This window comes from Nannospalax galili, unplaced genomic scaffold (genome assembly GCF_000622305.1).
Source record: "Nannospalax galili isolate Female #2095 unplaced genomic scaffold, S.galili_v1.0 scaffold39, whole genome shotgun sequence".
NCBI classification, from domain to species: Eukaryota; Metazoa; Chordata; class Mammalia; order Rodentia; family Spalacidae; genus Nannospalax; species Nannospalax galili.
In genome coordinates, this window is record NW_008346683.1 from 5785056 (window position 1) to 5811778 (window position 26723).

A 26723-nucleotide genomic window follows, 5' to 3' on the forward strand; every position below is an offset into this window, starting at 1 on the left:
TGATGGTGGAGGAGGCTCCGAGAACTGAGCTACAGGTAACCACTGGGCTGGCTGTAGGATTTGTACGGTGGTGTGGTGTATTTTCCGCCTTTGGCAGATTCAACACTCAGGTTATGTTTCTGAAGGTATGAAGCTCCTTAGACAGCAGTGTCTCCAGAGGACAGTTTTGAGGACTGGTTTGAGTTGGCAGGTGCGTACCAAGAACAATGTGAATATACACACATCAAGTTATGGAGGGGAGATAGATTCCCTTCAAGGAAGCAACCAGGGCATCAAAACCCAAGGGGTAAACAAGCATCAGAAGCTAAACCAATGTGATTCAGGCAGAATTTTAACCGTGGGGAGAGTACAAGCAGCTGGAGACGAGGAAGGGCGGAGAAAGGAAATGAAGGGCGTTGTGTGGGTGGAGAGGAGGGCCATTCAGTATCTGAGTCCAGGGGTGCTGGACTCAGGGGCATTTCTTGGATGGATCCCAGGGGGTGTCCCAAAATATACTGGGACTGGACAAGGGATTCCTCATGCTGGGAAAGCAGGTTGAACCACAGCATTGTGAAGATTATACTAGCGTGTGAAATGAGGTCTCGTACGCTGTCAGTTCAAATGTCAGTGATGGCTGGCCTTTCCTCTATGATGGTGATATGCATCGTGTAGCTTCTCCTTCCCGTGCCCCTGGAGAGATTTTCTCCTACCAGCCAGCCTCAGTCAAGCCCACCTCCATTCACCTGAGAGGATTTGGTAGTGTGGAACCCATAGGAAGTGACTTCAGGGCTTCCAGTCTTTTCTTTCCTGGGGTCTTCTTTGCCCTTATGCAGATTTGCAAGGGATTGGGTAGAGTGACTTTTTCTAAATCAAGAAACTATCCTGTTGAGTGAGTCTTCCTTCCACAGTAATGGGGATTTTCTCATCCTGCATCTACATGACCAAAAGGGACTTTTAAAAGCTCCTTCCAAGAACAAAATGATTTCCTGGAACATGACTTCCTATCTTTCTCTTTACAGATGAGACCATTTGCAACTAGAGAGAAACCACCCTTGCTGAAATGAAGATTGTGACATTCTTCACTAGGGTGAACAAGTGCCAGGCATTATTAGTAGTGATAATAAGATGTAGACATCCAGGCCCAGAGCAGTTGAATAACTTCTCCACGGTCATATAGCTAGCGAGGGAGAACTCGGTTTAGAAACCAGGCTGTGGACTTCAGATCTGATGTCACTTCTTTGCTCTTTAAATGTTGTATTACCTTTGAGATGTTAACTTGACAACCCCCAAATCCTCACTATGTTTCTGGAAGAAAGAGTGAGTCCTTTGTGAACCATGCTATTCAGTATTATACGAAACATCTTAAGTCTGGGGCATATTGTGAATAGTGTTTAACATTCCTGAACTTGAGGTCTGGCCCTCTTGGCCTGCTCCCTTTGATGGTAAGTTAAACATCAAGGCTGTAATAATAGACTCTGCATGTCTTAATAGAGAATAAAAGCTGGGCATTTTGCACGTGCACAGGAAATTCCTTTAAAATAACCAAATATTAGGAGTTTATTTTTCATTCTTAAAATAAGAAATTGATTTATCTTCAAAAGTTCCTCTCTAGAGTTCGTCTTAAACAGAGGATTTTTCAGATGATCAGAATGTTCATGTCTGTTAATTCAGCATATGTGAGACATAAAACTCTACAGCTGCCCAGGCAGCAGGCAAGCTCTTTTCTTTTGCTAGGCAATTATAGTAGCCTCCTATTCTCCAGTCTCCAGTTTCTGTTCCCTCCCATCTTCTTCCCCTCCATCCCCAACTTTTTCTCCTCTTTTCTTCTTGTGGTTGCACCAAATGAGCCTTTTATAAGAAATGCTCAAGCAGATTATTCTTCCTAGTTTTATTTTGTGTCTATATCTCTGTTTCCTTCAGTAAATACTGAGTCCTCATTTTGGGAACACAAAGACGGTTCCAGGTGCTGGGGATGCAGCAATGAATCAAATGAGACCCAGTTATTGCTTATCTGACAGAGAGTATAATAGAAAGAGCAAAGATTAGCAACAAACACAGAGCAAGGGATGGAAGAATCAGTGTATTGGAAATAGGGCTGGGGAGGAACCAGTCCAATGTCAGGATAGTGTGGCCAGCTCATACCACACTGGCAAAGCATCCTTTCAGTCCCAAATTGTCTCACTTAGAGGTGAAACCAAAGGGCCCACAATTTCCTATTATACTTTATGAGGTCTAGATGCCCCCATGTCATCTCCCCACCTTCTCCATCCATCTTTCCTGCCTTATCATTTTCCCCTAAGGTTATAGAATGAGATGCTAGGTATTTACTGTTTATACATTTGTCTGTCTTCTGTCCACTCCTATCTTAGAAAAGTAAGTGCCCTCAGGGTAGTCTCTCAGTCCCAGTCATTGCTATGTCCTAGACACTTAGAATAGTGTCATCATAGCTGCTCACAGACTGTAAGTGTGCTGGATGAATGACAGGGAACACAGTGGAACTGTGTCATAAGGTATGACACAGCAGTATGCTAAGCAGAGGGATAACTAACACTGGTCTTTTGAAAAAGTCATATGGAAACCAACTGTAGAAGCTTCTTTCAATATATTCATATATAATATAAAGAGTTTAAATGTAGTTATCCTGTAATGGACATTTTGTGACCCCAATAGACACCATGGAGTAGCTAATGAAAAGCCCAGTGCCAGGAATGGACCGCCCTCTTTTGGAGTTGTTGACCAGGGAGGGCCTATATATCCTCAAGCAATACTAGCTATTGCTGTTGTACTTGGTTACCCACCAGAACTGGATGATAAGACCCTATTGCTGAAGGTACTGTATACCTGAGTCATAGTACAAACAAGGAGAAATCAAACTGGTGCTGACCTTGAAGTCTCATCTCTGCTGGCTAGCTTTCATAGTACTAGAAGGTGCTATGCATGTTACTGGCAGAGAAAGGTAATCATAAACCTTACCAAGTTGTGAACCCTGCCAGCTACAATAACAACTGGCCTAACAAAATATGGCCCCTGCTACAATAGTGGCACAAATGTTACGGGAGCAGCCAAACACCTTCTGATTAGATTTAAGATCCACTTTGAAAGATGGAGTGACACTATTATCAGGGCCAAGAACATGTGGCTAGACAGGTCACAGGCCATGGGGAGAACCTATTGCTATAATTATGCTAAATAGACATAGTATGAAACTGACTCCGAATGACTTATTGTTATACCTATAGATCAGGCATCTCTCAACTCTCACCAGAGGAGGTTTGTCTTGCAGCAGAAGGTGATTTAGAGATATGCAACTGGTCAACATGCAGAAAATAAGAGACTGTGGAGTGCTCAGCCCTAAATGGGGCACTTATATCACACCCTCTCATCCCAAGGCTCAGGGATCACTGTGGAAGAGGGGGCAGAAAGATTGTCAGAGTCAGAGATAGTAGATGAACACAAGGAAACTATGTTGTCTGGACACCACAGACTAGTTGCACATATGAACCTACAGCACTTGTGGCAGCATGCACAAGACCTGTGCAAACCCAAGCCAGACAAAACCGCAGCATGGATGGGGAGGTGGGCAAGAAGCCCCAGCTCTAGCTGAGGATTTACTGGCAACTGATAGATGCTGGGAGAGGGAGAGTTGGTTTTCCTTACAGGTGTGTTGACTGGTAGGTTGACCAGACTCTGAGGGATAGACCCACACCCAAGAGCATTTTGGAAACACAGATTAGACTCTCTCAACAGGCCTTAAAAAAAGAGACAAATAATAACAGAGAACATGAAGTCAGGGAGGGCGGTAGAAAGGCGGGGTGGAGAAAGGAGAGGGGGTCTGATAAGATCAAAATATACTGTATGGCATTCTCAAACCAATAAAAAATATCTTTTTTAAAAAAGCTCAAATTCAAGGCTCAGAAAAACCTGGGTTCCAGTGCCTTCTTAGCCACAGATTCCCCATTTAACCTTGAGGAGGTGGTTTTCCTCACTTAAACTTGGGAGTCTCTTTTATTCTGTCATAATGGAGTGTGAAGATTAAAAGTGGTAACGTAGACTCAGTACCAGCACAGAGGTGGATGCATTGTGCCAACTAATTCTTTCTCTCTACAAACTTGGTCTCTATAATTCAAGCAGAGCCTTGATGAGAAGTCAGTTTTGAATAGGAAAGCATTTCTTTGGGGCCTGTGGGATATGAATATTGCCATGCAGGATCTTCAAGCTGCTGAGTAAGGAAGCTATTTTCACATAGTCTCAAATACTGTCCAAATTCTCTCTGTATTTGTTGAGAATCATTCTATCTAGCCATGGTATAAAACCTCTAGGGATTACTCTAAACCATAGTTCAATATGCCTTAAATGAACTTTGTGAATTCAGCTTGTATTAAAATTACAAAAATGTGTGTCCTCACACTTTATCTATAAGTATATTAACTACATCAGAAGCCCATTTCATTTTATTAATATTTATCCTAACAATATACAGTTTGAACATAAATATGTACACCTTTATTTTATGTACTAATATCATAAAGATTGCTTGACATTTGTATTTTAATAAATATTATTTATTTACTCATTGATTAATACACTCATTGATTTATATACGAGAAAGTCATATTTCATGATTTTGAAGTACAGACAGCTCATTGACAGAAGCCTTATTAACAGGTTTTTTGTGTGTGGTATGTGTAGCTCCATGCCTTATAACTGCAGGTCTTTGCATGAGATCTTACAAATTGTTCCACATTATTAACCAGATGCCGCAGATGATCCATGTTTGACTTGGGGCAGGTTTGCCAGACCAAACCCTTTTTTTATCTTCCTCTATTATGTTTGACGCAACATTCCCATCCTGCCTGCCAGCTCTGTCCTTGTTTGGTCTTGTTTTGTTTTGAGACGCGCTCTCTCTGTATAGTTCAGGTTGGCCTCAAACTTATGATCCTCCTGCCTCTGCCTCCCTAGTGCTGGGCTAGAGGCACACACCCATCCTGTCAACTCTTTAATAAAAGCTTCATGCATGAGCAGCATCTTGGCCAGCAGCCTTAGTGGTGGAGGAGATGAACATCAGACTGGTTGAAACTGGCTTCATAACTGTCAAGGGGAGGCTCAGAGATGAAAGGGTTCAGGGAAGAAAGGAAGGGACTGGAAACAAATACAAAGGAATCTGACTTCAAAAGGACCTGTGCATCAAATAAAGAACACAAAAAGTATTCAAAGAATGGAACTACAAGATCAGCAGGTTAGTCCACAGGGAGAGCAGCGGAGAGAAGGACGTGTTCTACCATGGTTATCACATGCATGAAGGTGAGATGCTACAAAGATCAGGAACATGGTTTCTTGGTGAGGGAGCATGTTTATTGGATATGCATATTTCATTTATTTTGGAGCACAGAACCAGAGACAGCACCCTAATACTTATTATTAATTTCATGGTGCAGATTCTGTTTGCAAGTTCTCTGCCCCCTGACTGGATTCTGTTGACATGTTTTCTGCCCCCATACTGGAGAATGTGGTTCTTAATTAGGAATGGTGATAGGAAAATATCAGTTTTTCCCCACAGAATTTCCTTGGTCACAAAGTTCAGCTTTTGCCCTAGCATAGTCTCTGCTCATGTTCTTAATGTGTTTTCTGTTCTCCTCAACCAGTCACCCACTGAAGCAACAGTAGTTACCATTCACCGAGTGCCAAGGAGAGCCCACTGATGAAGCTGGGTCTATTGTGTGATAATAGCTAATATTTATTGAGCTTTCCTCTGCTCTCTGTCTCCTATTCTCCACACTTACATGTGTTCAGTCACTCAGTCCTGCAGCAACCCAAGAGGCAGGTGCTGTTATAATCCCCATCTCCAGATGATGAGGCCAAGGGGCAATAGCTCCGGTGGAATCTCAAGGCCATCGAGCAGAAGAGCTGGGATCTGAACCTGACTCCATAATCCTACCTGTGCTAATCCTGCCATATTTGCATATTTTTAATATACCCATAGCCGTGTGAGGTGGACATGTTATTAATACAGTCTGGAGAGTGGAGTTTAGTAAAGTCACATAGAGAGTTGCAGAGTAGGGATTTAAATCTTGAATGTTTTGTCTCTCAGATTTTCCAGCAAAGCATCATGATTGCTGTAAGATATTCTGGTTCCTACTGGCCACCCTGGGGGTCTTGGGAGAGCCCATGTGACTTGGCTCTCTGATACAGGATTAACCCAGGCCCTCACTTTCTAGTGCTCAGATCTGTGACATGTGTGAATTATTTTTAGTATGTTGAGATTAAGGATGAAGTTTTGTTTTTCTTTTTGGAAAAAGAAATCATAATTTTCCATTTATCAGCTAAATATTTAAATTCAGCTCTATCTTCACTAAAAGACTTTAATGCATGCAGTCCATGTTCAGTAGCCAGGTGGAGAAGAACGAGAATTTGTTTAAAGATAGAGCTCTCCCTTGGAAGAACTTCGGATCCAATTGGCTAAACAAAAATGACATCGGGATTCAGGTGTGCAGTGAGCAGGTTGATACTCAATAGAATGGTACACATGAATGCTCATAGAAAAGGATGCTGAGTTCATGGACAGGCCTCTGAGAGGATGAGGACCTTAAAGGAAGTATAGAATCTGTATGTGAGCAGGAAGACTTGCCAGGGATGAATAAAAATTTGGAAAGCCATCCCCCAACCCCAAAGAAATCCACTTCCATAGGGAGGGAGAGAAGGGAACTGACATTTACTGAGACCCTTCCTATGTGTCGATGCAAGGTGCTTAATATATGTGACTCTTCTATGACCCTCAAGTTAGCCCCCAAAAAGAAGGGAGATCATCCTCATTTTATAGGTGAAGAAATTGAGGTTCAGGAAGGTTCTCTTTTGTCCTCGGTCATACTGTTGGTAAGTGATAAATGGGTCCAAACTCAGTTTTGTTGTTGTTGTTTTGTTTTTGTTGGTGCTGCCTGAATACTTAAATTCAGTTTTGGTGTGTGTGTGTGTGTGTGTGTGTGTGTGTGTGTGTGTTATGCATACCTGTGTGTCCAGGTGTACATACTCATCCATGCACATATGGAGGCCAGAGGAGGGCATGGCACTCTCTTATTTCCTTGAGACAGGGTCACTGAACTTGGAGCCAGGCTGGCATCCAGTAAGCCCCAGTGATCCTCCTGTCCTCACACTCCACAGTGCTGGGGTTACATAGGCATACACAGGGTCATTTCTGATGTTTTATTGTGTGCTAGGGATGTGAATTCAGGTCCTCGTGCTTGTGTAGCAAGTGCTCCTATCTTCTGAGCCTTCTCCCAAACTCAGCCTTGATTGTTGACAAAACTCATGCTCCACACTGTTGGAACTTGATAGGACTTCCATCTACCCTGAGAGAAAATACCCACACTGACAACTTAAGTGTTTCTTGAGCCCATGGTAAAGATCGCTTTTTTGGCTTTTGATGAGTCAGAGATCCTGGTCCCCTCTCCTTGTAGGTTGGTGTCTTAGTCACTTTTCTGTTGCTGTGATAAAACACCTTGACCAAAGGAACTTACAGAAGGAAGAGTTTATTTGAGCTATGGTTCCAGGGGAATTAGAGTCCATTGTGGTGGGGAGCCATGTGGCTGGAGGGCATTGAAGCAGGAGCAGAAAGCAGGGACTTGCATCTTTAAGCAGGCACAGGAAGCAGAGAACAACCAGAGACCTGGCAAGGCTTAAGAACTGTCTAAGCCCACCCCCAGTGATGTCCTTCCTCTGGCATGGCCACACCTTCTAAGACCTCCCTTTTAAAACAGTGCCACCAACTGGGGACAAAATATCAGAATACTTGGAGCCTGTCGGGGACACTCTCATTCAAACCACTACAGTTGGAAAGGGTCAGTTGCTGTACTAGGCCTTTCATCATGATAGCCAGAAGATGAGTCCTGGGTAATATACCACGGATAAGGCACACCATGATTAGGCCTGCTGAACCCCACCAAAGACAAGGGTGGGGCCTGGGAACTGACAGGCTCTATGTTCAGTGACTGAGCAACCAAAGGTAATGGAATGAAAGTTTGGCCCTCACTGGGATCACACTTTAGTTAGCACAGATGGGCAAAGAGAGAACATCAATACAACCTTGTAAGTGCCGTGATTTCTCTACAGAACTGTTCAGCTTTCGTCTGATGTTTGATAGTCCCTTCAGAGCAGGTCTCAGGAGGGACTGATCAGTCACCCCACGTCTGCTTCTTCATGGCTGCTGCCACCTCAGTGTGTCTATGAGATGGGGGATTCCAGTGCCCTGTCAGAATCAACATGTCTAACCAGCAGAACAGAAGGTTTGTCGCAGGCCCAGGCTTGCCACTTGCATTCATTGTTTGCTGCTGAGCACGAATTTCAGTGAGAAGATAACGAGCTGGATACAGCTGAAAGTGAGCTTTCTTCTAGGTGTTTTGTGCCCGACATTCTATCAGACGAATTCAGCTGAGTGAAGAATTTTTATTGCAAAATTCTGTAATAATTAATGGTAACAATAAAAATTATTATTGTTAAATACGAATCAATTCCAGGACCTCTCAAACAGTTAATAAAGAGATCATGTAAACAACTGTAGCTAATGTAGATATTCTAAAGGCAGCAATTTAGCTAGATCACTTTAAAAATAAGTTAATTGCCTCTTTGAATGAAGGCATGTTTATAAAGTTAGGATTATAATGCGCAATTGGATAACAGAGGTTAGTTCAGGGAGAAGGCTAATGTTTGTAGAACTGTTTGGTGTATTAGCATTTGTAAAATTACTTAATGAATTATATTTGTTTTTGAGAAATTTATTTCCCATTTAGGCCATGTGTCTTCTGAGACAAAGTTTTCTTTGGACTGCTTTCCATCTTGTGAGGATGAGCCACAAAAGTAAAAATGCCTCTTCAAAGGGCAAAAAAACTTCCAAAATCATGTGCACAAACATCTGTAATAAATCCTGTCCAATCTAGACAGAAAGGGTGTGTGAGAGGAGGAGGAGGGAGGGGAGGACAAGGAGAAAGAAGAGGAGGGGGGAGGATGGGGAAGGGGAGAATGGGGAGGAGGAGAATGAGAAGGGGAGGGGAAGGGAGCAGAAGAGGAGGAGGGGGAGCAGAGGGAGAAGGATGGGGAAGAAGGGGAGGAGGAGGGGAAGGAAAGGGAGAAGGAGGAAGAGGGCAGACGGAGGAGGGGGAGGGAGGAGGGAAAGGGAGGAGGACAGGGAGGAGGGGGAGGGAGGAGGACAGGGAGGAGGAAGAGGGAGGAGGACAGAGAAAAGGAGGAGAAGGAGGTAAAGGAGGAGGAAGAAGGCTGGGGAGAGGAGGAAGAAGAAGACTCAAACTGTGTTTTCTTTTCTTCTGGTGGGTCAAACTAAGAAATAGACTTCACAGGCACTTATTCAGGTTTGACCCAGCAGAGGCCTTGCTCAGGCCAGTCCCGTCAGTGAGGAGGGGCAATAGGCTGACATGGAAACAGCCAGAAAGTGCCTATTTCTTCTGTCATGCCCTCAGATGGCAGTGTCTCTGACAGTTGTCATAGCGACTGCTGGCATGCATGGTACTGCAGAGTTACTGGGTCTACAGTCTCACACCACAAATGTGAAATTTAACTGTACCTGCTACTCAAATAAAATTGTAATAGAAGTCAACTTTTCATAGAATTTGTGTTTCAGATCCTTGGCGCAATTGTCTTATTGCAGTGCTTCAGTGGCCTCGGCCTCCGCTAGCCGCCGTAGGTGCCACCCAATGGGACCTGGCCACAGGCCCACCGGTGCCTCACTCCTGCTTGGGCTTCCCTGTTGGCTCCAAGGGGCCCCACTGACTGCCCTCTTTGTGCATTTTGCAGGATAGGCCATGAGGCCACAGTGCAAAGGCAGACATCTGGGAACCAAGGACAGAAGTCTCAACAGACATCAATTTGCTGACACCTTAGTCTCAGACTTCTGGCTTCCAGAATTGTAAGAAAATAAATTGTTGCCCTGTCTGAGATATTTTGTTACGTCATCCCTCATTCTTTCATTCCCTTCCCACTTCTCCCTCTGGGAAAGCCAACTGTGTGTCAGTGGGGTAACCCTTCACAGAAATCACAGGGCAGAAACTGATCTCTCGACAGTGTGAATGTGTATGGAAACTGTAGCCATCCTGGCTGAGAATTTGATCCTTAATGTGTAAGCCTGAAGCAGGGCTGCCTTGCTTTATAAACCACCCTGGTGTTCCTGACGCCTCAAAGCTGTATGAGATGATAAATGTGCATTGATTCAGCTCATGGAGTTTGGGGGTAATTTGTTGCCCAGAAACAGACAATGAGTTCTTCCTTATCTCCCAACTTTACCCTTATAATCAGCCCTGTACTTAGGCATGGTCCTAGGTCACAGCAAAAGTCTCATAAATGCTCTGCTCAGGCCTGCCTTCTGAATTGACTCAGATAATGCCAAATTCCACCTGTGACAGTGGTAGTCTGCTCTGACCTTGACTTAGACTGATTATTGCTTTTCAACAGTTGCCTATTTAGAGTTTGGTCAAAATGTATGTTCAATGTACTTTTAAGTCATTTCATGGAATCAAAATTTATTGAGGTCCTGTTGTAGGAAAGAACTATACTAATCCTGAGATTCATGACAGCCAGGCAAGCAGTTGATTGAGACTCTTTCTTCATGGTGCCCAGGAGATGGGAGACTCCATCAATCAGATATGTGTGTCCTAGTTACAAATTTCCTAATTCTCTAAGGTTCCAGACCTCCTGAGTCCCTTGGAAGAAGTCCCTAGCTGGAATTGGCAAGGGATCTTCACCTAGAGCTTCTAGAAAGATCCAACCCAGCCAACACTTTTAACTCTGGAACGCTTATACTGGCTTCTAGAAATGTTAAAATTAATTTGTGTCATTTAAAACCCATTGCTTTGCTTTTTGTCCCTCACAGTGGGTCATAAACCCTCAGGATTCTTCTAAATGGCAAAGCCAGCAAGTGAACTTATTTTCCCTCCCAGTCCAGCAAATGGCTTTTTGGTGTGTCTGTTCTAGGTGGCTTAGATATCTGAAACCAGGTGACTGTGACAGAGATGACAGAAGCCCCATTAAAGCAGGCTGATTCTTCAATTGCAAACACTGTGGGCCCCTGGGAAGAGAGCCCCAACATCTCTCAGGAATGCAGGCCTTTGGAGCCACTCATTGATTCACTTTAGTAACTTGAATCTGTTTCTTTTGATTTGACTGAAGAATTTGTTGGGGTTTTCTGAGCAACTAGTATACAAGGGTGTACTAGTGATGGGAACGATTTTAACAGGCTTTAAGCATCAAGCTAGTGAGCTTCTAATAGGCGGAAGGACACTGGCTCCTTACAGATAGCTTGGTGTTTGTGTACTCCTCTGATTGGCTCCTCAATGGAGCCCTGATGCTGTATCCCTAGACTCAGTTAGGCAGGTTTTACCATCTGGGACTGGGCTATATACTTTGAACATCTGTCCTCCCTTCCCTCAGGTTTCTGGGTAAAATCACCTTAAGCCTGAATTCTTGCTACTTGGCCAGACTGTCATCCTTGAAGGATAGGCTAGTGGGAGAAAAGCTACCAAATCGTTAAGGGCACAGGTTAAATGAGGGGGCTGGATTTTCCATCACTCTGAGAAAGTCTGCAAACCCTTTGTGTAAACACTAGCTTGACAAGGAAAGCTCAGAAGCTTTCCCTTCTGAGGAGGACAGCAGACAGAGTAAATATGGACAGATGGGAAGGTTCACTTTCCTAGGAGGCCCATGGTTGGTAAAGGAGCAAAAGAACTCTTTGACTGAGTCATTATCAACAAGGGGAAGCCATTCTCTTTGGGTACTGTTTGGTGTCACTGCAACTTTATAAGACCAAAGGAGCAAGTTGGGAAGTTGGAACTTGTAACAAGGGGGTTCTACCTGGACTGGGCAGCAAAGTTGCTGTGGGCTTAATTCCATTCCTCCCTGCATTCTAATACATGAGGCTCAAGATGGAGCCCTGTCTCTCTATTCACAGAGCTCTGATACAGGAGGCCCAACGTGGAGGCCTGAAAACCACCAGTCAGCTTACAAAGCTCCCAGTAGTCTGATGTTGGCCAACACGGTGAACCTCTCTCAAGAGAAAAACATTTGCACTTGCACTGACCCCAAGTGCCCAGCCACTTTCCAAATAGGCTGACTGGTTCTGAGAGCTTGGGGTTAGCATAGATAACACAAAGATGACACCCTAAGTAAATGACCCTCAGAATAAACTCCAAGTCCTGCCTGCTGTACCTGATCTGTCTACCCCTCCAAGGACCCTGCCTGATCTTGCTGCTCCTTTTCACTAACTTCAGGCTGGTGCCCTGAGGAGTTCCGGTGTCTCTAGCCTAGACCCTCTGTCTTTGGTAAGACCACCTCTAAACTACCCTGGGCACCCCCAAAGGGTGTCCTTCTCTTCTCTCTCTCTCAGCAGCTTATTGGTGCCCTCCTCATGAATGGGGTTGGCTTATTGCTTGCTGTCTGTTTCCCCCATGAGACTACAAGCTCCGTGACAGCAGGGGCACCATTTATTTCAGCCGCCACTGTAGTTTCAAGGCTCCAGTGAACTTCTTGGCACATCGTAAACTTTTGATGTAGGCTTACTTGGCTGAATGAATCCATTCACAGCTGAGTGAACTCACTGCTGTCCTCCAAGGGCCTAGAGTCCACAGCCTGATGCTTCAAGAGTTAAAGCTGCTTTTATAAGAAAAGCTCATTTGGGGTTAGAGTGAGGTAGACTTCATTGCTTCTTTGGTAAGTGACCTTATGATTTCCCAGCTTTCGCTTTTTGTACTGAGTCAGCTCTCTCTTAGTCTATCCGAGGTTCCCACCCTTTGCCCTTCACTTGGGAAATGCCCTTGTTTTCTTTTATAAGGAAAATCAAAGGCCATTAGGTAAACTGTGCACATGCACTTTCTCCTTCCTAAAAGTTATGTCTCCTTTCTTTCCTGTTTCATTCCTGCCCACTACTTTTTTAGAACACAAGAACTGGGCAGGCGGCTACAGGCCACCTTGGGGCTAGAAGAAGTTGGTAACCCAAAAGCAGCCTCTGGGATTTCCCGCCATGGTTTGCAGCCTCAGCCTCTTGACTGGCCTTCTTAGGAGACCAGGGGCCCGTTCCATGCAGTGGTGTCCATGCCCCATCCCTCCCCACCAAATCCTTCCTCATATACCTTCACATCAAGCCATAGGATGCAGATGAAATCTTGATCTTCCGAAATCACTGGAGTCAGATTTTAGCACCACTTCTCAACCTTAAATCAGAGAGAGAGAGAGAGAGAGAGAGAGAGAGAGAGAGAGAGAGAGAGAACCAAAGAAATGGGAGAGTCAAGGTTCATTCTATTAAAATAGGAACTAATTTAAGTTTATATTTATATTACACCCACTATATGGAAGCAGAATTGGTGAATTAAGTTAAGACACAATAGGATGCTAAAGCAGTAAGAAGAAAGACAGGAAGATAAGAAATTCGGAATCCAACCTGTTTTGTATTCTGCCTCACCTATTTAATATATGTTAATATATCATCTATAGAAGATGGAGAAGTTAATTCTATTAATAGTCAAAATATTTAAAAACTCAAGTAGAATATGATAAAGTGCACACACCCCACGAGGTTAATTAGGGCCTTTGAAGTTTAGTATCATGGTTTAAAATGTGTACCTTACTGTGAGCTTATGGTCAGACACGTTTCAAAGCTATTCTCTCTTGTGATGCCGTTTGAAAGCCAGGCTGCCTTGTTGGTATCACTGGGCTGGCAAAGGATGCTACTTTATACAATTCCATTCATTTGTCCTACTATGGGCTTTGTGGTGTGTGTGTGTGTGTGAGTATGTCTGTGTATGCTGCACTAAGATAAGAGAAGGATGTCAGGTATCCTGATGTATCACTCTCCATCTTCACATGGACAGGGTCTCTCACTGAACCTGGAGCGAGGTGGGCCAGCAAGCCTCAGAGATCCTCTTGTCTCCACTCCCCTGAATGCTGGGGTTATAGTTACGTGAGCATCCACAGTTGGTTTTGTATGTGGGTGCTGGAGATTTGAACTTGGTCCTCATGTTTGTGCAGCAAATGCTCTTACCTATGCATCCATCTTCCTAACCTCCACTGTCTGCTTTTATAAAGAAAGGATTATTGGAGCTCAACTGTGTCTATTACTTTATGTGTTGTCCATAAACTGCTATTATGCTACAAACAGAGCTACATTTTGGCCTGTATTTTATCCAACAACCTTAGCTGTAACTGCAGAACTGAGTAGCTGTGACAGATGTCATACAGCTTTCAAAGCCAGAAATGCTTGTTATCTGGCCCCTTTGTAGAAAGTCTGCCAGCTCGTGCCCTGTATGAATGTTACCCCTTGCATGTGTGTGATTCCAAGACTCCGCAGTTGAACATGGCAATGCTATGACTCGCCAGTGGCCTGTTGGAGGTTGCTATTCTTTCCAACTTAATGTTCTTCCCTTGCATTTCAATGTTTGCTTCTCTTTAGGGATCTGAACTGAGGTTATGTGAATAGAGAGAGCAGAGGCTTCTCTCCCAAGAGCTGTCTTGAAAATGTCTCCCAGAACTGCCTGTTATCCCTGCTTCTGGCTGCCCTTGTCACCATTGCTATTCTTCCCAAGGCTCTGGCCCTCCAGGACACGTGAACAGGGGCCTTTGACTCTTTCTGGAATACTGCACCCTTAAGCAACAGAGTAAGGTTTGGGAATAATGTAAAAAATCTATGAAATTCTCCTAGTACAAGGGGCCCAGCCCAGTTTTGAACAGTGAGTCATGGCCTTGGCCAAGATGTTTTCAGTGCAATCTCTGCTGACCTCCTTAGAGAAGGGAAAGCTGTTGTCCCAAACCAAGCGGTTTCTCAGCCTCCTCCTCAATGGCCCTGCTTGCTCCCTGTGGTCTAACCCTTCATATCCTTTGCATTCCTCTGTCCGTCTTCATCCTACCCTACTTCATTTGGGGGTGGGGGGGCAAGAGTGTTGTCTGAAGTCCACCATCTATCACAACTTGAACAATAGAAGTGATAGCTCAATTCTTTTCCATCTGAGTTTCTGTTCATTTCTTTTATTACAGTTTTGAGCTAGCTGGAATGATGCCTTTGACTTTGTCCTTATGTCAAGATGAATACCAATAACTCAAACAGTCTAGAAGAAGGCCAGCAGTGTGGTCAACTGCCTGAATGCTGATTTCTAAAGCATGTTTAGGTGAATGGGGGCTTATAGAACATTAATGTCATATGAGATCCATGTTTATCTTCATACTTGGGGCCTTCATTTTATACTTGAGACCAGGACAGGTCACTCACAGTCACGGTGCATGTGCTGTGGATGAACTTGGATGGGATAATTAATCTTTCAATGTCTTCATGGGATGAAACTCATAAACCTTGTTTTCCACTTCTGACTTTAACATTATTTTTTATACCATTTGTCAAGTATCTCAGCCTCTGGGGCAAGCATATATGCATATTGACTTAAATATCACAACTATGTTGTGGGTGTCACCATTCTCCTCTTACAGTAAGCACTAGACATGAAGGCATCAAGAAGTTGAATCATGTAAATCAGCCCTGGACCACAAATCTGGTTGACTTTTATGGTATTTGTGTGTGTGTGTGTATGTGTGTGTGTGTGTGTGTGTTTACATGTATGCATGTTTATAGCTGATTCTCCTGTGCCTAGAATATATCTACCACATAGTAAGTTCAGAATAAGTACTTGCAAAGTGGATGAATGACGGGCACCAATGCTTATGCTCTTGGTCAGTTTTCTCCTCTTGGTTCATCCTGTGAAATCTTTTCAGAGCTTTTCACAGGCAAATGCTGCCAGCCTCTTAGAGTCTGAGGTAAGGCGGAAGAATCTGATTTTCATATACTTTCCAGAAGATTCTGATGAAGCCAGCTCAACCACAGGCTGCAGACTCAAATGTGGAATCCACTAGTAACAGCACACTACCCTGCTTCATGAAAACTTTGCAATGTTTAACGCCTCTGCAGAACAAATGGAACCACAGCTTATGTTTCACAATTCGTGTAGCTCATCTCCTTCCTATCATGTTTTAAAGTATTTCCGATTGCCTTCCTCCTCCTTAACTATCAGAACAGTACCATTAGATCTTGGGAGTAACCCTCTCCCTGAGGGTTACAACCCCTCAAATCATATAGCTATTTCTAGTTCTTAGCCCAATTGTCTTTCTATTGAAGAAAGTAGTCTCCTTGGATTATTCTAGGGGATAATCTCAATTCCTCTAAATATCAGCTCTTCTTAAGGACCAGAATCATCCTAGTTGCCCCTGAGATAAACCTCTGTCTTATCTCTTGGAACCAGGAGAGCTCTAGCTTATCCTCAGTGTCCCACTATTATTTTTATTCTAAAACATGAAACTGGGTGAGGATAATAAATAACACAGCCATTCTACCTAAGACGAGGAAGCAAAGAGCTCCAAGGAGAAGAGTTTCTATCCATGACTAACAACGAATTTTCAAGAGTCATGATAGAAAAATAAAAATTTAGGGAATACATTTCCAGTTACTGGGAAGTGTTAGCCTAGAAGGAGCATGGCTGTTTTTGAGAATGAGAGCACAGAACTAAAGCATCCAGTGGGTGATAGCAGAGGCATATTTTAAGTGTCCAAAATTACAGGGAGATGTTGCTATGCTGTGTTAAGGCATGTGTTACACCTACACCCATGTGGAAAGAAGTTGGAGATAGCAGAGCCTGCTTTCTCCCTCTGGGGTGGAGGCCATCCCAGAGTCAACAAACACAAGATGTTTCCCACTACTGAGGAACTGGAGAAGGTTCAGTGTACTTAGGATTTGGCTTCTCATATCACATCCAAAGTCCAGTGGCCTCTGCTGAGTAAGCTGGGCAAATCTTCAGGCTGTGAGTATTCTAGGGTATCCTTCTTTCCTGGGAGCCAAAGACAGCTGTTCCAATTTGTTTTTGTGAAGCTTAGGCCACCCGTCTTTTCTCCACTCTTGACACCCTCAAGTCATTGGGCAAATGTCCACTTGATCTTTGGTGGAGTTGGGCCCCTACTCACACTGAGTGTCTCAGGGCTGTTAGGGAGTTTCCTAACATTCTTCAGGGAAGCTATCACTTCCAGCCCTGCCCTAAATTATATTCTTTTACATAGTAAGAAATTAGGAAATTGATCTCAGCAAATTTCTCCAAAATCACACAATGCACGGGCTGCAGAAGAGGGTTCCAAACTTGAGATATCACAATAGAAGGCTGAGTGCAGTGATACACATGCACATCCCAAGGCTTGGATGCTTTACATTACCGCAGAGTCAAAGGTGCTGGTCTCTTTGACTGTACCAATTTAGGAAAGACGGTGAAACTGTCCTGAGTCCAGTTTGATTTTTTGAATGAGACATTAAAAGGATGATCTGATCAACTCTGTTTATCACGTATGCTGTCTAGTGATTTCCTGGTTTTACTTCTCAAAAGACTGACTTGAAGGCTAGAGTATGGCTCAGTAGTGCTGTGCTTGCCTAGAATGTGTAAGGCCCTGGGTTTGACCCCAATGGCCATAAAATGAATGAAATCTAATGGCTTGAGATAATATATCAAAGTCTTGGAATTTTGATTTTGGAGAAGGTATTAATGCCATTCAGTCTGGCATGTCTCCTAGTGTAGAAAAGTCTCACTATGTCCTTAGCAGACAACAGAATTACATTATTTTCTCATACCATAGCTGATGTTTCATGTTGTTTTTATTGATTTTCAGTTATAAAGTAAGAGTAAAAAGGACATACATATCCCACCATCCACAACAATCACAGTTAAAATTTACAAGTAAATATTGTCTTTTTAATGCCCTTAAAATGTTTTGTGCTCATAATGATTGAAAACCTAATATTAATCTATATTCTATATTTCTCCTACATGATGGAAAGGATTTAGAACTTTTTAAAGTATTTACCTTTTTTTTTTTTTTTTTGGTCTTTTTGAGACTGGGTCTCCCTGTAGCCCCAGCTGGCCTGGAACTCACTATGTGGACCAGGCTGGCTTTGAACTCACAGAGATCCACCTGCCTCAGCCTCCCAAGTGCTGGGACTAAGGGTGTGTGCCATCATGCCCGGTTTATTTACCTCTTCTTTACATCCATGCTATAGTTGTTAATTCTGATCATCTCATAAACATATTTTAAGGATGACAATAATATTATACTTTATAGTCATTCACTCAAGAGCATAAATATTCACCTAGATTTAACCAGTTTTGCTGCTCCATTGGCTCACTGTATTTCCCACATCTTTAGTTGTCCCATAGAACCATTCTTCCACAAGAGAAGCATACTTTGGGATAATTTTAGTAGTGTCTATCTGTTGGTCTAAACTCTCCCAGTTTAAGTATGAATGTGGCTTTATGAGTGACTTTGCCATGTAGAGAATTCCCAGCTGAAAATTATTTCCTTTCTGGTCCACTTGAGTCTGTTAACGCTATTATTCTATTATGCTCTAGCTTCCATTGTTGATACTAAGAAGTTGGCCGTCAGTCTTAGTGGCTGTAAATCTCATGGTTGAGTCTTTGGAAATCAAGTTGTTTGGTTTGTTGGTTTTACTAAAATTTTACTGTGATGTGCATTGATTTCCTTTTCTTGCAATCATGCTTGGGGATTTGGTGTATGTATTTGTGGGCTCTGGAATTAAGATCTCCTTACTCTCATCAATCTGGGCATTAATATTTCATCATTTTATTTTATTTATTTTTAAATGTTTTTATTGAAGTTTTTGTGCATTTCATTTAACAGATCTTAATCAAATTTAGATCCCCTCCCCTATTAGCACCCCATAGCCCAGCTGTAAAGCCTAATAACCACAATGACTGGCACAGCAAACTATCCCTATTGGTGCAGTAGTGGCACTTTTATCTAGGGGATAATCAGCAGCTATCTAATTGCATTTAACACCCTCTCAATGGGAAGGAACTCATGGGTGACACTGTAAATATAATCAAGTACACATGGCTGGAGAAGCCATAGATCCTAGAGAAAACCTTATCTCTGTCATATCTCTAGACAAATTAAATTTCTTACTATATGCTAAATATGGATCCTTATATTTATAGACAAATGTACCATACACCACTCATCAAAGAAGCTTCTTTTTTGCAACAGATGGATGCTATTAGAGAGTCCTACAACTGGTCACACACAGAGAATATATGTCTGGGAGACGCCCAGCCCTAAGTGACACATCTACAGGGGAATCTCTACACCTAAGGCTTATGGAACATAGCAGAACAGGGGGTAGACAGAATAGTAATACATCCCTCAACTCTCAACAGCTAAGCTACCTTATACAACAGAGTGTGATGCACACAGAAGGTTTCAGAGAATAAGAGACTGTAGAGTGTGTGCCCCTGACAGAATTCTTATATTAAATCTCACCCACCCATGGCTCAGGGACCATTGTGGAAGAAGAGGTGGAAAGGTTGTAAGAGCCAGGGTTGGTACATGAACATAAGGAAATAGAGACTTTCAGGCCACTGGGAACTTGGCCATATGAACTTGCAACAATGGTGACAGCATGCACAAGATCCATTCCAACTCAATCAGACAAAATCTCTGCATAGAACTAGGGAAATGGGAAGCAGGCCCCAACCCTAGCTGAAGAACTGTTGGCAACTGATTACTTCGGAGTGAGGGAGAGTAGATCTTCTTTAATGGAATGACTCTAGGTAGGCTGACTAGACTCCAGTGGATGAACTTACACTGAGGGACATGTGGGTACAAATGCTTGACCAGCTAAGACTTAACACGTATGACAGAATATTTCATCATTTTAGAGAAATTTCAGACTTTAAGTCTTCAAATATTTCTTGTGCTATTTTCTTCTCCTTTCCCTTATGAGACTTCAATTAAATGCACATCTGAACTTCTTCCTGTTTTTGGATTCATAGCTCATATTTTTTTTCACCTTTTTTCTATGTGATTCATTCTGCGTCGCCTCTTTCAGCAGCTTTCTTCTATCCACCTTGCCTGTTTTCCTTGTGATGTGTTTTCTGAGGCAAGCATCTTGCTAATCCTGACAGGGTTTCTTGCCCAATACCTCTGTAAGCATTTCAGTCTATGATTATATACAGAAAATGGATTCTAGTTTGCTGTACTAGTGATAGCATCTCTTAACAGCTGCCCATCTTCTGGTTAAAATGTCTTTGGGTAATAGACAGATTTCATTTAATCTTAATCTTGAGGCTATGCATAATCTGTACCAAACTTCTTTAAAAATATTATCCAGGGGCTGGAGAGATGGTTCCGCAGTTAAGAGCATGGACTGCTCTTGCAGAGAGAACCAAGATTCAGTTCCCAGCACCCACATGACAGTTAACAACCATCCATAACTCTAGTTCCAGGGAATCTGACGCCTTCTTCTGGCTTTACATGGCATGGGTACATTTACATGCATGCCGGCAATACACTTATATACATAAAATAAAAATAATAAAAATAAGCCAGGCGTGGTGGCACACACCTTTAATCCCAGCACTTGGGAGGCAGAGGCAGGCAGATCTTTGTGAGTTCAAGGCCAGCCTGCTCTACATAGTGAATTCCAGGACAGCTGGGGCCACAAGGAGACCCTGTCTCAAAAAGACAAAAAATAATAATAATAAAAGATATCCATACAGGTGTCATCATTTCTTTGATGCTTGTTCATTCATTCTTTGTCCACTGAAATCTAGTCTTTTCTCTTGACTTTCACCCCAAAAATTTTCTCTAAAATCTCTGATGCACTTCACCTTTTTACTTTAATGAGCAAGTTTCAATCCCAATTTGACTCGACCTCCTAACTATTCAAATTTATTCTTTGTGCTTTGGGGCAGATTATTTCACCTTTCTCATTTTATGTGTATGTTGTGGTCCTGAGAACCGAACCCAGGGTCTTACAAGTGCTCTCTCACTACATTACACCACCATTCCCTTAGACTTTCTAAATCTTCATTCTCTAATCTGTAAAATGGGGTTGGGATTATTCCAGGTTGTTGTGAGGATTAAAGAAAGTCATCCATATAATGTGTGTAGTGGAGGCCCTGGCATGTATTAGGTGCTTAACAACTGCTAGATGTTGTTACTAGTAGAAATTCTTCTATCTTTGGGTGCAAATATTAAAATGTACCATTCATTGTAGTTTAGGAGATAAAGGGATTTACTAGTCCACTTAACTGAAGAGCTGCTAAATAGTACCATGGATTTTCAACAATGCTTGCAGTGACCGAACAGGAGCACCACACCTCAGTGACCTTCCCTTTCTATTATGACCCTTCATTGATATGGTCTCCCTTATAGGGTTTTTCTATGAAACAAAGACTTCTTTGAGAACAGTTACCCAGCAGGAAGGAAGACTGGCTTTCCCAGAAGTTCTTTAAAAAGCAATTGAACTTCTGCCTTAGAAGTCTCCAGCAATCCCCTTTAATGACACAGATTTGAACTGGGTTGTACACCCTGAACCCATGATTCTGATCAGAGGAACAGGGGACACTCCAGTGGGCTTCAATCAGTCAGGGCCTGGGCTAAGGATACAGAACTGCATGTGAAAGAGACAAACATCCAAGTAAACACTGAAGCAACGCTATTAAGAGGAACAGAAAGTGGAACTTTGTTAGCCCAAAGCAGCGGCTATCCAGCACCTGCAGCTTACAGATCTCCACACCTGTGTTTTCTCTCTTCACAGTGGTGCCCTGGTGCTTTGTTACTGTTTCCATTTCTGTCCTCTTGTTGCAGAGTATGCTCCTTGACTACAGGTTCCCTGCTTTATTCTCCCTTGGCCCAGCCCCTACCATGGACACTGGCATTTGGTGTATGTGCATCCAATGCATAAATAAGCACATAGTTGAAGGGAGATGACTTCCTTCTTGCTTAATGGAAAAGTCTATTCCCATAGCAGCCGAAATGGAATCCTTGCTAGAGACTGGAAGTCAATCTGTCTCTATAAATTCCAATCCCCATGCCTAAGATTTCCACCCAACAGATGCTTTTTGCATTGTGAAACACCCAGGCATGTGGGCTGCCTGGATTCACGTGTTTGCTCCATCCCTCATCAATCTGTTTCCTGGGAAGGAGCAGAGCCTGTGGGGGCTCTATGCTTACTACACATGTTTTCCGTTTCATGTTTCAGCCAATAAATGAGAAGGCTCTCTCCCAGGCCACTTAACATGTATTACAGACATTTCCTTGGACAAGTGGACTCTTCTCCCTCTGGGAACCCAAAGCCTGAATGATCTGCAGACCTGACAGGACTGTACTCAGAACACCCAGCAGCTGAAGAAAAAATGTTTTTTGTTTGACAGTGTGACTTGAGGAAAGCTGCCTGACCTCACATACATAAGCGTCTTACAGCACAGGTGGGTCTGCCTTGAGATGGAGAAGACTGTACATCTGGAAGAACAAACATCTGGATGACCACACCCATGGATGACACAGTCATCAGCTGGGACTGGGGCATTGGGTCATTTCTTTCCTTCCAACTCCTTTCATTTTTGCTCCTTCAATTTTAGTTCTTTTTGAAAATGAACAAGGAGCAATTTTTGCAGGGATGGAGACTTACTCCTGAGTCCGGTTTCATCTTCCAGACTCATCATTACCAGCCAAAATAATATGAAATTAAAAGTGAGGTTTGGCTATCCACAGCAACAAGCAGAAATCTAAGGCTATAATACATAAAACACAGCCTGTTGCAAAAATAAAAAAATCTCTGCAAAGCCACAGAGGTCAAAAATAGCATTTGGTTCTTCTGTGAAAATATCATTTTCCTCCGCGCCAGATCCAACCCAAGAGAACTGAGTGGTCCTCTAAGTGGAGAAAGAAAGAATAAAGAGTGTAAGGAAAATGGGCTGATGATTTGAGAATGGAAAGCATAGAGGTTAAATTTGGAGGCGTGTTCATTTAGAAGGGAGGAGTTCAGGAGGGAAACAGCATCAACAAGACCATGGCCCCAGCTTTGTTTGACAGTACCATCTTCTTACTGGTCCTCTAAGTGGAGAAAGAAGGAGGGAAACAGCATCAACAAGACCATGGCCCCAGCTTTGTTTGACAGTACAGCTCATCTCTGGAGGCACTTGCCTCTAGACTGTAAAACTGATCACATTTGCCCCAGAAATTCCTTATTCTAGTTCTAAAATAGAACTTGTAAAGAAACTTTCATGTGGTTGTTTTCTAAAACCTCTTTTCTCCAAATGATGAATCTCAAACATTTTGCTTTAAGCAGCAAAAAGCTCAAATGTCACTGGACTGTTTATAACATCCAATAACCTTTCTTGCCCCTAATGTTTATAAAATGGAGTTGGGAATATCCAAGAACAGTGTGTCTATCTAGTGGAGTTTCAACTTTTCCATTTTTGCTTTATTTAGGAACTAAATGTAGAGACACTGTAGCACCAATAAAGAGAGACCCTGTTAAAACTCATGTCTTGTTAGATAAAAGATGTTTTAAAGAGAAAGGTTGGGTTTCTTTTTAAAAATTTTATTTTTGTCTATTTTTTTGAATTTTGTATATTTCATATATAAAATCATCTTTAGACCCCTGTGCTGGATAGCTTTAGTGCCAACTTGACACACCTGTTGTTGTTTCCATTGGACTGGCCTGTGGCCACGTCTGTGGGGCATTTTCTTAATTGTTGAGTGATGTGGGAGGGACCGGCCCACTGTGGGTGGTGCCACCCCTGGGCAGGTGGGCCTGTGTTGCATAAGAGAACAAGCTGAGCAGGGGCCAGGAGAGCAAGCCAGTAAGCAGAGTTCCTCCATGGCCTGTGCTCCAGCTCCTGCTTCCAGGTTCCTGCCCTGAGCTCCTACCTTGGGCTCCCTGATGAACTGTGACCTGGGAGATGTAAGCTGAATAAACCCTTTCCTCTCCAAGTTGGTATTGGTCAGAGTGTTTTGTCACAGCAATAAAGAACAAACTAGGACAACCCCCTTCTTTTGCATGCTCCCATAACCCCCTCCCCTACTGGAGTTCATACATTCTGTCATTTGTATTAAGGCCTATTATGTAAAGTTCTTGTCCCCAAATGTCTCTTAGTACAAGTTTATCCACCAGAGTTTAGTCACCCTATCTAGAGTCTCCCCCTTCAAGAAGATCAGCTCTTCCTCACCCAGCAGTAATCAGCTGCCAATATAAGACTGGAGCTTTCTGTTCGTTTCCATAGTTCTGTGCTGGGTTTTTGTCTGCCTAAGTTTGCATGGGTCTTGTGCATACTGACACCATTGCTGGAGGTTTGTGTGAGAAGGGTTTCAGGCTCCTGTAGGACTATTTCTGTGTGGTCATGCACTTCCCTGGCTCTTACAATCTTTCCACGCCTTCTTCTGCAATGGTGGGTGGGTGGACCTCAGTATAAGAGTTCTGTCCAAGGACCCCCACTCCGCAGACTCTTATTCTCTGCGTTTTGGCCATTTGTGGCCTTTTGTGTTCCTGGCCCTCTTGTTGCTTCATTGATGAGAATTGAAAGATGTATTAGTGTTCTTTTCATCCTTTGTTCTATGTTTTATGAGTCTTAGGTGTAGAGGTTACATCCTAGGTGTGCCACTTAGGCTCAGGAAATTCACAGAGACTCTCTATGTGTGACCAGTAGTGTGAAAAAGAAGCTATTTGATGGGTGGTGACTAGGATACTTGTTTATAAGAATTTGGTGCTAGGATTCACAAACGAGGGTGAACATACGTCTTTTTTTTTTCCTATGTTACTTCACTTAGTATAACAGTTTCTAGACCCATCCATTTACCTGCAAATTTCATTATTTCGTCTTTCTTTACCGCTGAGTAGAGCTCCATTGTGAAAATGTACCACATTTTCATTAACCATTCATCAATTGAGGAGCATTTATGTTGCTTCCATCTCTTTACTATTGTGAGAAGAACAGCAACAAACATGCTTGTACAAGTGTCTCTGCAATAGGATGAATCCTTTGGGTATATGCCAAAGAGTGGTATAACCGGGTCACAGTAGGTTCATTTGTAGTTTTTTTAAGAGTTCTCCACACTGCTTTCCATAGGGGTTACATGAGTTTGCAATCCCACCAGCAGTGGATGAGCAGTCTCCTTTCCCCACATCCTTCCCAGCATTTGGTATCATTTGTTCTCTTGATCTTAGCCACTCTGACTGGGGTAAGATGAAATCTTAAGGAAGTTTTAATTTGCATTTCCCTAATTACTAACAATGTTGGAGATTTTTAAAGATGCTTGCCCTTTCTTAGCCGTCTTTATTTCTTCCTTTGATAACTCTCTGTTTAGATAGCTCATCTTTTAATTGGGTCATTTGTTTTCTTGATTTTTTGTTTTTTGAGTTCTTTATATATTCTGGATGTTAAACCTCTGTCAGATGTGTCACTGATGAAGAATTTTTTTTCCCACTCTTTGGGTTTTCTCTTCACTTTCTTGATTGTTTCTTTTGCTGTACAAAAACTTTTTAGTTTACTGAGATCCCACTTGTTGATTGTTGACCTTAATTCCTGAGCAATTTCTGTCTGATTTAGAAAGTCCTTTCCTACATCTATATCTTGTAGGTTACTGCCAATGTTTTCTTCTAATAGTTTCAGAGTTTCCAGTTTCACATTGTGGTTATTGATCCATTTGGAGTTGACTGTGGTGCAAGGTGAAAGATAAGGATCTAGTTTCATTCTTCTATAGGTGGAGATCAAGTTTTGCCAGCACCATGTGTTAAAGATGCTGTCTTTTCTCCATTGTGTGTTCTTGGCACCTTTGTCAAATATCAGGTGGCTGAAATTGCGTATACTCAGGTTTGGGTCTTCAATGATGTTCCATCAATCTATGTGTCTATTTTTGTGTCAGCACCATGCTGTTTTTATGACTATAGCTCTGTAGCATATTTTGAAATCTGGTATAGTATTCCCCCAGTACTCTTTGTGCTCAGGGTTGCTTTGGCTATCTGGGGTCTTTTGTATTTCCATATGAATTTAAGAATTTTTTTTCTAGTTCCATGAAGTATATCACAGGGATTTTTTAAATTGGAATTGCATTGAATCTATATATTGCTTTTGGTAGGATGGTCATTTTCACAAGAAAGAAGGAACAATCCAAATCAACAAAATTGGAGATGAAAGGGGAAACATCACAACAGACACCCAAAGATCCAGTATTAGAAGGGAATACTTTAAAAACTTATACTTTATTAAAGTTGAAAACCTAAAGGAAATGGATGGATATGTAAAATCATGGGAACCACCAAAGTTAAATCAAGAAGAGATCCACAGTTTAAACAGATGCATAACATATAAGGAAATCGAAACAGTGACACAAAAACTCAACTAAAAAAAGCCCAGGCACAGATGGATTGCAGCAGAATTCTACCAAACATTGAAAGAAGACCTCCAACCAATACTACTTAAATTATTTATAATGATAGAAACAGATGGAGAACTCCCAAATTCCTTCTATGAATACAGCATCACTCTAATGCTAAAACCAGTAAAGGCACAACCGAAAAAGAAAACTATAGACCCATATCCTTAATGAACATAGACGCAAAAAATTCTCAACAAAATACTTGCAAACCACATACAGATGTACATCAAAAAGATCATTCACCATGATCAAGTAGGCTTTATTCCAGAATTCAGAGATGGTTCAATATATGTAAGTCAATAAATGTCATAAATCATATAAATGAACCCAAAGACAAAAACCACATCCTCATCTCAATAGATGCAGAAAAGGCTTTTGACAAAATTCAACATTCATTCATGATAGAAGTCCTAAAGGGAATTAGACTGGAGGGAACATACCTCAACATAATTAAAGTTATATACAACAAACTCACCCCCAATATCATTCTAAATGGAATA